This window comes from Rhododendron vialii, chromosome 2a (genome assembly GCF_030253575.1).
Source record: "Rhododendron vialii isolate Sample 1 chromosome 2a, ASM3025357v1".
Classification (NCBI taxonomy): Eukaryota; Viridiplantae; Streptophyta; class Magnoliopsida; order Ericales; family Ericaceae; genus Rhododendron; species Rhododendron vialii.
In genome coordinates this window covers 19883678-19897299 of record NC_080558.1, presented here as the reverse complement: position 1 = coordinate 19897299, position 13622 = coordinate 19883678, and the positions used below count along the sequence as shown (strand labels likewise).

The 13622-nt window shown below is 37.3% G+C and overlaps 2 long non-coding RNA genes across 7 annotated transcripts; both read left to right on the top strand.

The window, feature by feature from the left end:
- LOC131315667 (uncharacterized) lies at positions 1–4384 on the top strand. Of its 3 annotated transcripts, none has more exons than XR_009196848.1 (6): positions 1–239; positions 324–1369; positions 2039–2079; positions 2160–2279; positions 2860–3046; positions 4183–4384. It is a non-coding gene; the product is annotated as an uncharacterized LOC131315667 (long non-coding RNA). The 3 variants fall into 3 exon arrangements; XR_009196849.1 differs by having other exon boundaries at positions 26–239; positions 1323–1369; XR_009196847.1 differs by having other exon boundaries at positions 32–1369.
- A 386-nt stretch (positions 4385–4770) lies between these two features.
- LOC131315666 (uncharacterized) lies at positions 4771–13622 on the top strand. Of its 4 annotated transcripts, XR_009196844.1 has the most exons (6): positions 4771–5112; positions 5561–5616; positions 6955–9874; positions 10001–12374; positions 12478–12576; positions 12666–13622. It is a non-coding gene; the product is annotated as an uncharacterized LOC131315666 (long non-coding RNA). The 4 variants fall into 4 exon arrangements; XR_009196843.1 differs by lacking the exons at positions 4771–5112; positions 5561–5616 and having other exon boundaries at positions 8015–9874; positions 10001–11689; positions 12013–12374; XR_009196846.1 differs by lacking the exons at positions 4771–5112; positions 5561–5616 and having other exon boundaries at positions 8016–9874; positions 10001–11689; positions 12303–12374.

Sequence of the window (13622 nt, the reverse complement as noted above, 5' to 3'; positions counted from 1 at the left end):
CCTCTGTACGTATATTTGTTCAGTATTATATGGTTTATAAGTGTATAATGTTCAGTGTACAAAATTCAGTCTGGTAAACTTATTATATTGTGCTGATTTAGATTTTTTTTTTATTTGGAGAGGTATGCTTCGATTTGGGCAATCGAGAATAATTCCAACTCGAAAATGCAAAATTTGGTGGCATATCAGATTCTTTTCTCTCTGGTTTCTCTCTTTGCTCTTGTGAAACTTACTGACTGGTAACTAAGTCTACTGTACACCCCCGGAATTTTGCTTTTATGTCGTTCCATTTTCTATGAGCTCACAGAGGGATAAAAATCTAGGCTTCAGGTCGAACAATGAAAATGAGGTCCATGTTATTGAGTCTATGGACAGCTTGGGTCACCGATGATAAAGAATTTTCATAAAGAGGTTCTAGGTCTAGGTTAATTAGGCCTAATGGTTGAGCTGCTTCTTGCTTGGAATGCACTATAAGTTTGGTGTTCTTTGTCAAAATGGTATGCATTACTCCTAGAACTACGGTATATCGCCAAATTTTAGTAGCAGATACAAATGATCAAAAACTTCGGGTTGGACTCACCTTTCAAACTCGCTTTGCATGTGGAGGGTGTTGAAAGAGCTTACATACACACAGTTAGACTTATCTCACATTGCTCATCTAAGCCAACCAAGCTTGGTTAATGAATTCTAGAGGCTACTCCACCTATTACCAATTGGTTTTAGGTCGGAACCCTCCAAGAAATCTAACAGGTTGCACTCTCACTAAACCGATGATGCACATGAGGTTTGTAACCAGACACCATGCTCCACAACTGATGGTCAGGGAGACCAACTCTGTTGACAATGATTATATGACAACCCTTTTCTTTTGAGTTTTGAGTACTTTATGGCAATTGTCCGATCTGATTCTCGTATAGGTAGCATCTGGTCTATACTTAATCTGGTGTTTAGCTCTAATACAACGCTCTGCCTCTCCAAAATTCGAAGTGACTAACGGTGCAGTTTTTAGCTTTGATACAAAGGTCTGATTCTGTAAAATTCAAAGTGACGACAGCCACTGGTTTTGAGGAGGGTAATTCCATTTTTTTGGCCTATGTGAAAAACGTGGACCATATCGTGGCGATTACCCTTGCCAACGATGGAGTAAGAACTCACAGTTAAATTAGGATTAGAGTATTCACTGAAACCATGATCTACGGTCGGGTGCCAAGTGTATATTTTAAGACGTTTAGGCAAGCCTCCTGATTGGCAACACTTTGTGGGTATAATCACTCTTATTGTGATAAACTTGACGATTAGTTTCATTGAATAAAACAATGCAGGAAATGCTGCTGCCGCTCTCATGGCTCGTCACGCTCCCAAAGGCAAGGTGATGTTACATCTGGTCATTGAAACTTAGGTTTGCTTGCGTACATAAATTGAGTTGACTTGATACTTTTGGTCTCATTGAAAATTGTTGAGAGCATGCATAAACTGATGTTGTAGGGCCATCTCTCTGTCCTTGGAAAAAAAAAAAACCATCTCTAACCATTTGCTCAAATTTCTACTCAACTGAAGTAAAATCTGTGAAGCACTCCAATTTCTTTTGCTTCTTTTGAGAGAGAGCACACTCACGTTGGTATAAGCTTTAATACTGGCACAGTAGTTAATCCCCAAAATAGCCTTGCAAAATTTGAGTGAAGAAAAGAAGAGTAAAATTTGTTTTCATAACAGTTTAAGTGAAGAACTTGAGAAAGGTGTAAGGTTTTTAAAACGATTCAATTAAATTTTATTTAGAGTCAAAATTTTAGTGAACACACGTGATCGTCTTTCATGGACATGATGACAGTGAATAGATTTATGATTGGTCTTAGTCCTATCGATCTGTGCTTGGTTTTGTTGCTCCTGCTATGCCGTGTGTTGCTGGATGTGTTTTGAGGAAAACCTTTTAAAGCGTAAGACTTATTTATAGCTTGTTTATATTATGACTTATATGGTTGTGCTTATCGTTAGGACTGCTCATGAACTTAATGTGTAAACATGCAATTTGTGTTGACAGGTGGCTGTGTATGTATGCACAAGAGTGCTACGACTAGCCACGTAAAAAGCCTAACTTTAATCTGAACATCTAACATAAAAGATATATCATATATAGCTTAACAAATATCACCATGTTGCAGGGTCAAATTCAATGTTCAAATCACAGATCCAATTGGATCGTCTGAAGCAACAGTGTTTCCTGAGGTTACAGGACAATTCTATGCAATTACTCATCCCAAATAGCACCGAATGCAGCTGGTGTAAGCACATTTTTTTGCCATCAATACCTAACCATTCCATTTACATATATATTGCACTGATGTTTTTTTTCAGTTTTCGCATGGTGGTTTCAAGAAAAAGAAAATGATTTATTTCAATATCATGAAATTCACCTACATCAATCTACTATTTGCTTCCCTTTGTAAGGGGAATTAAGACAAAAAACTAAAGCTGATGTCTTCAATTTTACTAATCAACTTCAATTTTTTCCTCATGCAATAAGTTGTAGACTGCTTCTATCAACTACTACCATAGGACCTCTGCAAATACCATAATGTATTTGTTTAAAACAAATGACTAACTATCTTCTCTAAGAAAACTTCCTGCCTGGTCATTTTAGAGACTAAGAATTAAAAAATAAGGATTTAGTAGGCAAGAGATGAAAATAAGGAATGAGAGTAGTATGCAAATTGGTACCAAAGGCCAAAGGTTTCTTTTGCTTCCGTTTTTTAATTCTCAGTGCTCTGCTTTGCCCCAAAAGTTTAGGACCTTTAGGTTATGTACATACTCAAGTAATGAGAAAAACAAAGAACAAAACTAATTGCTATCTTCTTAGTGCAGGAAGCCAGAAACAACTTCTACTCCCATTGCTCCACAAGTTAGCTGAATTCAAAAAGTGCCACGTGACAATTAAGGCCTACATGTGCAAAACCTATGCAAGAATCTGCCAGTGCAGATTCAAAGTTCATTCAATCTCCAGCGAAGACACTGATGAGGATTTGTGACCAATTTTCAAATAGCCGAATAGGTAAAAAATTTTGATGGCTGATTTTATCCATCAGTTTCATCTATTGTCTTTGTTGGTTAAAAATAGGTACAACTTTATGCAATTGTTTAGCGGTGATGGTATTATACATCTCCTTGTCCATAGCATCTGAAAAGTGTCAAGCTCTACGGGTAAGGGAAAAGGAAAAGCCACCTATGCTAAGGATTCCTTCATATCTCTTTTTGTAGTTTGTGTTTGGAGTATATAAAATTTTAGCTAATTGAAAATTGGGTGAAATAGTTATGGTATGCCTACCAGCTTTTACTGTCTCTGTCTTTTCTTTTTCTTTTTTTAAATTTAGTACAAAAGTTCTTATAATAAAATTTGACACCTATCTGTCACCTCTCCATTTATGGGGTTTCTTGACCAAATTTATTGGTTAACAGCGGTTGTTTGTATGCGATCAGGTGAAAATCCATAACAAATAATTGCTTGGCTCCGGTTGTCACTTTGAATCCTATAATCACTTTCAAAGAACATAAATTCAACTTACCAATTCGCTCTTATAGGGGCAACCGATGGAAGAGAGAAACATTGGGTTAGTGATCTGTGATAGAAATGAAAGTGTGAACAATTGCCCTTTCCAAGAGATCCTTTCTTGTTCATGGTCATTTTTCCATAGTCTATTGAGATCATGATGATGGGCACGGAGAAAAGATTCGAGATTATTGTCTCAACATATGCAATTTGAGATGGTTATATATAGTTTATGTAAATATGTACACCTTTGCATAAGCACATAGATACAATGTGTTGTTTCATTTCCTTCTGGAACAGTGGATGACATGAATTAGAAACCAATCAAAACCATACTGATATTTAGCTTAATCCATAAGGGAATGAATTTGATGGAACAATTAGAGTTCAAACTAACTTGTTTTGAATCTACTATGAGAAAGTCAGTGGTTTTTTTTGTTGTTCCCAGCTTGATTTTGATTATTCCTTAATGGAGTTATTGTAGCTAGGTAATTGACATCTCTTTTTTGTTGGATAGATTCTTATTTTTTCTCCTGTAAAAGTTTGAAGGATTAACAAATTTAGCGCCTCCGAATGTGTGTTATATTTCAAAATGTGCGTTCTAAAATATATTTCACTGGTCACTAAGTTTTCCATGTCAGGTCGCAGTGCTATGATGCTTTGGATCAAAATCAATGAAGCAAAAGCTTGCCAAATTCGTAAACCCACATTCTTCCAATGAGCTGCGCCATAACGAGGCACCACAATAACATTGGACCAGTACTTCTGTTTCTTTTCTTCTTTCTCATATCGAGGCAACCTCCAAAGGTATTTTAAGTTAGTTAGAAACTTTTTCACTTGTAATATTGGCTTCCACGTTTTTATGTATGTTGGTATTGTGTGATATTGCAAAAGTAATTGTACATAGTGAAGTGGCATTAGAGTTGTAAATGATAGAAAGCCTGGTTTGTAGAACCATTTTGCAAAGCCCATCTACATGATTCTTATATTTCCAACCGTTAATATCCTACCTCTCTTAAAGAAGAGCCAGTTTTGCCAATTTTTCGCTAGGCATTTTTGTCCGATTTGGACAATTTTAGCCCTTGATTGAAAGGCTTGCAATGTTAATAAATTGGGTGTTTTTGTCATTCCACATTTCCAAAGTTTGGAGTACGTGGCATCGTTGTCGTGTACGTGGCTTATTGTGGTGTGGGTCTCTGAGGTGGGATTACCAGAACTGGGAGGAGTGAGAGAGAAATTCTCTTCCACTTTACTTTCCCCTTCTCCCTCTCTATCCCCCCAAATTACACGCCATTGCTGCTGCTTCTCTCTCTCTCTCTCTCTCTCTCTCTCTCTTAGGAACGAAATCTCCAACGCCAGTGCTCTTTGAATCGGAGAAGATCAGGGACATTGAGTTCGCCAGTGCTCATCTTCACAGCTCTCCCTTCGTCGTGCTTTCTCTCCCTTCCTCACCATGACAAACCCTAATCTCTCTCTCTCTCTCTCTCTCTCTCTCTCTCTGCGAATAAGCAGCACAGTTCTTCTACTCGGTCTGAAAAAAAATTAAAAAATCAAACAACTCTTCTGGTGCGGTAGGTCTCTCTATCCCTTGTTCATTTTCTCTCTCTTCGAACATCATGTTTAAGCTTTTTTAGGTCTGTATTGATTGGGATGAAAATTTAGTATTCTTAATGAGAATTTGATGATATTCTGAATTTCTGATCGAGGCATAATAATCTAGATGAAACATATATTTCCACTATGCATGTACAAATCTTATCTCCCAAAAAAATTCACTGTTAAGTTAATGAGATGATATACAGGATGATTAAAAAGAAAAAGATGATAGTATATACTCCCATCTTTAAAATATTGTCCCGTCCACGAATCGAGAACTTAAAAAAAGTACAGGTTCTGCATGTCGGTGAGTCACTCGCACTATATCAGTTGCACAGGTTCTGCATGTCTCTCACTGATCTCAAATCATTTCATTTCCTCTATCTCTCTCTTCGTAACTTTTGCAGAGTTTATCTTTTGCAGAGTTTATCACAGAGCTGATTCCGTTCCAGATCTACACTTTTCGGTCTACATTTTTGGTTAGTTTTTTAACATGACTTCGGTTGTACGATTTGGTTTAGAACATCAGCTACAGTTCATTCCCTTTCTTATTTTTTTACTACTTGTAGTGGTGTTTTGTCAAAATTTGGCAAAGTTGCTCCGGTGGTCTCGGAGTCATTTTTTAGCCCTTAATTCACGACGGACGTTGGATTGCTTGAATCACTTTCATAGGGATTTGAGCCAAAAAGGTTGCGACACCAATGCTGATACAACACTAAGAGCAAGTCCATCGGTTGGTGTTAAAATGGCATTGCCAAAGTCACTTTTTGGCTTGCTAGAATGTCGAATAGCCAAAAAAAAGCGAGGTTGTTGCACCACAATTTCAAATGCACACCATTGAATGAAACTCATTCCATTCTTTGATGCAATTGAAGGGCTTGGATGATGTGCAAGTTTGGGACGAGAGTGGAGATGGTTTTTGCATTCTTAAATTTTGGCTTCGGCATGGGATTTGGCACAAGGGTGGACTTGCTCTAATAAGTGGTTTTGCCATTTTTTGTGCCATATCTGGCTTGAGAAATGGCCTACCATTGGAGATCATTTATGGGGACCTCATGTCAAATGATGGCTTTGGCTTGAGATATGGCTTACCATTAGAGACGTTTGTTCTTGTTCTTTTTGCTAAGTTTTCTTTGGCTATTCACTACAACAGTCTTATACTCTGATTGGTTGGTGAAAAACCTATACAAGGAAAAGAAAGTGAAATCTTCAATCCTCTTTGTCCTAAGCTGAATAGTCCTTGTTTGGTTGTTGTTTCAAGAGTCAGTTTAGCAAAACATTTATCTCAAAACTTGTTTGACAGCGATGTTTGTCCTATACTCGGAATCTTTTTTTCCGATAAAATTAAAAAATGGGAAGACTTATGAATTCATTGATTGGTTTAAAAAAAAAGCACTTTTGGTAAGTGATACGCCATTTCGATTTTGTAAACATCAGCCAGACTGGGCCTACTTTTTTGTCCAATTTTAAGTAATGGTTTGTTTGGAAATTCATAAACTAAGAACTAGGGAAAATAGGTATTTTTTTCCTATGGTTTTAGAATCTATGTTTCTTCTACAATCTAACTGAGCCTTGATTACTTTTTGGCTATCCACTCCATCTTTTCTCTCACTAATTTGTGGTTCATGTTATCTAATGAAGAATGGCATTACCCTTAAACCTAACATTAGTGAGGTTTGTGGTTCATGTTACGAAGAATGTTATCCAATTTGTGGTTCATCTTTTCTCTCACTAATTTGTGGTTCATGTTATCTAAGTAGCAGCTCAAGCAACTATTAGTGAGGTCTAATGCATTTCGTATCCTATTCTGCTTGTAGTGCACAATCGTCTCCCAGCTCTGGAAAAGGAAGTGGTTATGGATTTGCTAACAAGGTTAGCCTCTGTCATGTGCTGTTGACTTTCACTACTTGCCACTCGGGCAGGTTATGTAGCATTTAAGGACATAATTACCTTAAACTTAAGTATGGTTTATGACTTTGATTTATTTCGAGTAAACAAGTCCATATAGCCATTCCAATTACTTATGTCAAATGCTTATTTAGTTGAGTGATTAAGTGTGTTAAATCTTGCAATAACTAATCTTAGGAATGTGATTTATTTTGATGTGTTCTTTGTCATGGAATTCGGAAATGGAGGGGATTTTTCCGGTATACCTTTCGTTCACCATCTTAGGATTCTTAGCAAGGGCAAAACATTCATAAGAAACTGCCTTCATTTGCTTTCCATGGATAGAGTTTATACCTGCACTTCGTTAATATTTAAGAACCTGTGAGCTACCAAAAAGTTGCTTCTGTCACTCTTTGGAGTTATCAGATTTGGAAGACAAACTTTATTTAGTTCATTACTTTTGATCACGCCATGTAAATTCACGTTGAATGAAATTATCTAAACACACATCATGTATGCTTCATCTTGTGAACTAAATTATTCTCTCCAAATGAGATTTAACTTCTTACCAGAGCATTGAATGTTGTTACCTCAATATGCTTGCCACATTATTTGAGCAAGGAATGTATCAAGGTCTTGAAGTCACTGTGTTATAGTCTCTGGCCAATATCAGAGCAAATGTTCATATGCTGATTATTACCAGTGCCCCTAACTACTGGAATAATATGGAACTCATAATTTATTTCTTCTGCCATTATCAAAAACCTTGGAACACCACCTTTATTCTCATATTTATATTTTCTTTTCAAGTGTGTGAGTGTATTTGTATCTGTGTGAGAGAGAGAGGTATTGACGGTGCAAGGCTTATGAAAGGGTACTAGCCATTAGTTACTTGTGTTCATTCCATATGTGTGGCTTGCTATACTATTTTTAACCCCCTCGGTTCTGTAACCTGTTTATGTTATTATTTTGTCTGCAAAAAAAAAAAATGATAATTAGTAGAACGACCTTAAGGTGGGACCTCTTGTGATTCTGTGCTTCTTACCATCTTCTGGTACTTAGAGCTTGGATTAGCTTAGGGTTTCTCACTGTTATTATAACAAAGACATCACATATATTGAGAATTGTTTTTCCTTTGAGTGATGTTTCCTACTTCCTGCTGCCCTTCATTGATTTATGAACTGCGCTGTCTGTTTGACCTTTTTTTGTCAGATTGCCGATTGAATGGCAGTATAAGTGCATACTGTAAATATTCTAATAGATGCCTTCCATTGTACTCTTTTGGACACATTGTTTATTGAATATTTAGGCATTTGATCCTTGATTGAACTTGAGTGCAAAGCAAAGCATTGTCACTTATCGAATGATCCCCTCTTCCTATAAAATGACAAAACTTGGTCCTCATGCTCAATGTCCTACTCCTTAGATGGGTCAATGTATCATCGGGTTCTATTGCTTCTATTGTACAAACCTCAAAACATAGTGTCATGTAACTTCTTCTGTTGACGTTCGCTCATTGATTAAACACTAACTTGATGTTTGCTCATTGATTCAACACTAAGTTGAAGCTTCTTATTTTCAATGAGTCAATTACTGGCAGCACTCTTATGGCTTAGTCTGAGCAGCTACCTCAACAAAGTTTAGTGATTGTCATGAGGCACGAATTCAACAGCAAGATGGTCTTCCCGAGTTTGGAAAGCACAAAGCAGCAAGTCAGGATTAAGGTGTCCAACAAAATCCAAATAACAGGTCAAAAATCATAAAGATATTTATGCTTCATCTCATCTCGGAGTGATCTACTTGTACTTAGGTCCAAATATATTAGTTCTTCCTTTCTATCCAAATTATTTGTCTTTTACACCCTGTATCAGTTTTTCATTCAATGAATTAAGCTATCGCAATGAAAAAAGAATTGGAATTGTAGCCTTTAACGATGTCAATTAACGGACAACTCAACGGGCATGATAGACGTGCAAGGCACGTCACCATGCACCTAGTATACAATAAGAGCCAGTTTTTTCGGATGCCACTTTTCCAATTTGGGACAATTTTACCCCTCAATTGCAAACAGTGCGTACTTAGCCAACTGGGTATTCGGTCTTTTCGGCCCATGTGGAAAACGTGACCTACATCACGCCACGTCTCCCCCTCTCCCCTTTGTTCTCTTCAGCCATTGATCTTCATTCGCTCCTTTGCTACGCCAACGGGTACTCGTACCTTCCATTGCTGTCTTCTCTTTCTTGGATTCTACAGAGTGCTGGTTGCATCTTCTTCTCTCCGCTCGAAGCGTCTTCAACTGCCAAATTGAGCATGGACGATGACGCCAGATCCGACTCCCACAACCATCGCCAAACCCCAGCCGAAGCCACTTCCTTACACGCCGCCGCCAACAACAGCGCCCGCTCCCGCCGCTGCGGCGAACTGGAAGAAGAAGACAACTTCGCCGAGGAACATGGCAACGGCGCCGTGGCCTGGGGCTCAGTCCCCTACGTATTTTTTATGTTTGCACTTGTATTATTTTTGAATTGAGTAAATGCCAATTTCAGCTTTAACTGTGTTTCGGTGTGTGTGTGTGTGGCTTGATTCTGTGCTCTACTGTTAGCTATTGGATTTAGATAGTGTCAACTTGTTTTGGTAACTGTTAGGCTCTCGTTTAGGGTTTCTCCGCTTTGCATTCCACCGTCATGGGACAGGTTGAGATCGTGAAGCGACGGGAGGAACTGAGGTGGCTGCCAACGGATTTGGGTCTGGGTCGGCGCTGATGTATTTCACTGCATCGGTGATCAACGAGTGGCGGGGATGTAGTGCGATGGGTTCGTTGGTGGAGTTTTGGAAGATTTGTGTTGTCGAGTTAGGGTTTCAGGGAATATATGTATTTAGGGCTTCTAATTATTTTTGTATTCTTGATATTTGCATGTGGTATTTGATTTGTACACTTAAGGTTTCTGATTATTGAACTATTAAAGTATTTTTCAGGAATATTGATTGTTGATTTGATTCAACCAAACTTGGCTCCCCGATGTTCTACTCTTCATGGATTGCCTGTTTTGTTCTTCACTATGGGTGTGCAGCTTCTTCAAATGAGTATTCATTTAACGCAGCACAAGCATGGCTTCTTATGCTATAATCATTTGTGTTATCTATTTATGTGTTGTGTACTTGTGATTGAATCTTATGTCATGCTGGTAGGAATTTTTGAGTCGGGTATGCAATTTTTTCCGAAGATCTATTCATATAAGGTTGTTCTGTTTGAATGGCACTCAATATTACTAGAAAAAATCTGTGTTGTGTAGTCATCATAAATTGGTGACAAACTTGACATTGCCTACGACAAAAACATTAGTGGAAACCTCATCATCTTGCAGCACCCAAATGAGCACAAATGGAGTTGTTTCCATCTAGCTGAACCACCATAACCAAAAGTTACATTGACAAATTTTGCTTATGTTTATGGCCATAGACATTCTAATTTTTATGCTCAAAATTCTATTGTTTTTGTCCGATGGTACGGTTTTCAGCTTCGATTTTTGTGAATTTGACTGTTGATGGTGATTACGTCTTTTGAATTTTTTGGGTTTTGATTTGAAATTCTATCGCTCATATTTACATTCAATTATTTCCATGCTTCAACTTTTCCGAATTGCATTATGGGTGGTGATTGTCCATTATGTCATATTCTTGCATAGTAGGAAGGGCATATCCTCTTTTTTACATTGACTTATGCATGAAAATGATAGCAATATAGAAAAATATTGCATAATGGGAAGGGATCTGTTTTCTTTTATGAAAAATAAAAAAAATAAAAAAATTCACGACTCCAAACTACCCTAGCTCACAAATAGATTTCATTGCAACAATAGTGAAAAAACTAGAACCGCCTACATCGAGACGTGAGAATTTTAGGCTAAAATAGCATAGACTCAAAGGGAGGACAACAAAACAACATAGCAGCAGAGGAGGATATGCCTGATGCATTGTTTTTTTGGTTACAGTTGTCATGTACTCAGATTTTAAGGCTCTTATCTTTGATCATTCAACTTTTTGTTGGGTAGTGTGCTTTGGGTTTCCTCATTACCTCATGTATCAACAGCATGAGGTATGTGTTTATCCTCTTCTTTTTGTTTTTTTCCCCCTCATCCATCGTCATTTGGGTGAGTTTATGATATATTTTTTGGTTCGAGTAGACACCAAAATAATGTATTTTTCTGCTAAAAATACCAAAAATATCATTCAGACCACAAAATTGTCTTGAATAGTGGGATTTTTAGGTAAAAATACTGAAACTACTATTCAGACAATAGCGTGAACTCGCCCTATCGTATGCCGTATTTGTAAGAGCTTCCATCACCAGGCAAAGAAATCAAAGTGACTATATCTATACAATATACACACACATGACTATATCTATGTATACATCTCTATCTTCCTTTACACTTATTTGCAGAATGTATAGACAGGCTTTTTTTACTTTCTCTTTCTGACCGAGTATCTTGGGAACAATTGAAAGCTAGGTTACAAAGGAGCAAAACCGAGAAAGAATGGTTGGCCGACTGGGTATCAAGAAATGACAACGTTGGGCAGAGCTTGCCAATCTACGTGACCGGCATCTCTATATTGGTGGTTCTCATCAATTTGCTGCGTTTTGGGCATTGCTTATACCAGTAGGTAAAAGTAAAATCCTTTGCTTCTTTACTTGTTAATTGTATATACTATATATACGACTAAAAGTTACACACAGAGTGAGGAAATGGTGAATGGGGTGCGAAAGTCTGCTTGTGTTTGTGGATAAGATAAACTTTCTTTCAAATTTTCAAATGGTCGTCGGAACATATTTAATGATAAACTTTCTTTCAAATTTTCAAATGGTCGTCGGAACATATTTAATTGGGAACTTAGATGACCGCATTCTCTTCCACAAAGCCCAATTCAACTTCACAATCATGTTTTCATTTGTGGGTAGCCTGTGATTGAATCTTTTAATTTTGCAGGTTTCTTTTGGTGGGTTCTGATAAAAAACTGGTGTGTGTGTGTGTGTGTGTGAGAGAGAGAGAGAGAGAGAGAGAGAGAGAGAGAGAGAGAGAGAGACTTGAAGTTCTGCAGGTTGTGTTGAAGGAAGTTGTGGATTTGATATATGATAATTACATGTCGTTTCCTTAATTATGTTGTGTCAAATTTGTTGCTTTTGTTTTGTTTTTTATTCTTGGAGTTTGATGGAATTGGGTTTATGAGTGCAGGAAAACATGCCCATTGAGGAAGTTTTTGACAATTTGAGGTGTAGCAAAGAACGTTTATTCAGTCTGCTCAGCAAAGGCTTGAGCTTTCTGGCTATAACAAACTCGAGGAGAAGAATGTATCTGTTTCTTATCTATCACCCTTCTTTTGTATTTCCAATCTGTTGGCTTTTTTGGACTGTAATTTTTATACTAAAGTTTACTATCTCCTCAGCATTTGAGGAGAGTAAATTCTTGAAGTTTTTAGGCATTATGTGGAACCCTCTGTCACGGGTAATGGAAACAACTGCTATCATGGCAATTGCCCTTGCCAACGATCAAGTATGAACTCGCATTTAAATTTGGATTACAGTATGCACTGAAACCATGATCTGCGATCGCGTACTGAGTGTATGTTTTAATATGTTTAGGGCAAGCCTCCTGATTGGCAAGACTTTGTGGGTATAATCACTGTGCATGTGATTAACTCGACGATTAATTTCATTAAAGAAAACAATGCAGGAAATGCTGCTGCTGCTCTCATGGCTTGTCTCGCTGCCAAAGCCAAGGTGATATTGCATCTGTTCATTGAAATTTAGGTTGCTTGCTTACATAAATTGTGTTGATTTCATGCTTTTGGTCTCATTGAAAATTGTTAAGAGCATACATAAACCGCTGTTTTAAGGCCATCTCTCTGTCCTAAAAAAAACAAAAAGAAAAAGGCCATCTGTAGCCATTTACTCCAATTTCTATTCATCTGAAGTAAAATCTTGATTTCATAGGAAGCAATTTTTTTTTTGCTTCTTCTGATTGAAAGCACAGTCCAATCAGAAATCCCAGATTTAAACATAACTTTAACTTTTTGGTAAAAGCTTCAATACAGGCGCAGTAGTTAATCTTGAAAACCCCAAAATAGCCTTGAAATATTTGAGTGAAGAAAAGGAGAGTGAAATTTGTATTGATATGAGATTAGGTGTAGAACTGGAGAAAGGTTTTTAAAGGTTTTAATTGAGTTTAATTTAAAGTCAAAATTTTACTGAACATGGCTAATCGTCTTTAATGGACTGAATGACAGTGAAAGGATTTACGAATGGTCTTAGTCCTTTCGATTTGTGCTTAGTTTTGATGCTCCTGCTATGCCGTGTGTCGCTGGATGTGTTTTGTGGAAACCCTTTTAAAGCATGAGACTTATCTATAGCTTGTTTATGTTTTGACTTATATGGTTGTGTTTACGGTTAGGACTGCTTATGAACTTAATGTGTAAGCATACAGTTTGTGTTCATAGGTGGATGTGTATGTATGAACAAGAGTATCACCACTGGCCAGGTAAAAACGGAACTTCAATCTAAACATCTAGCATAAACGATATATATATATATATATATATA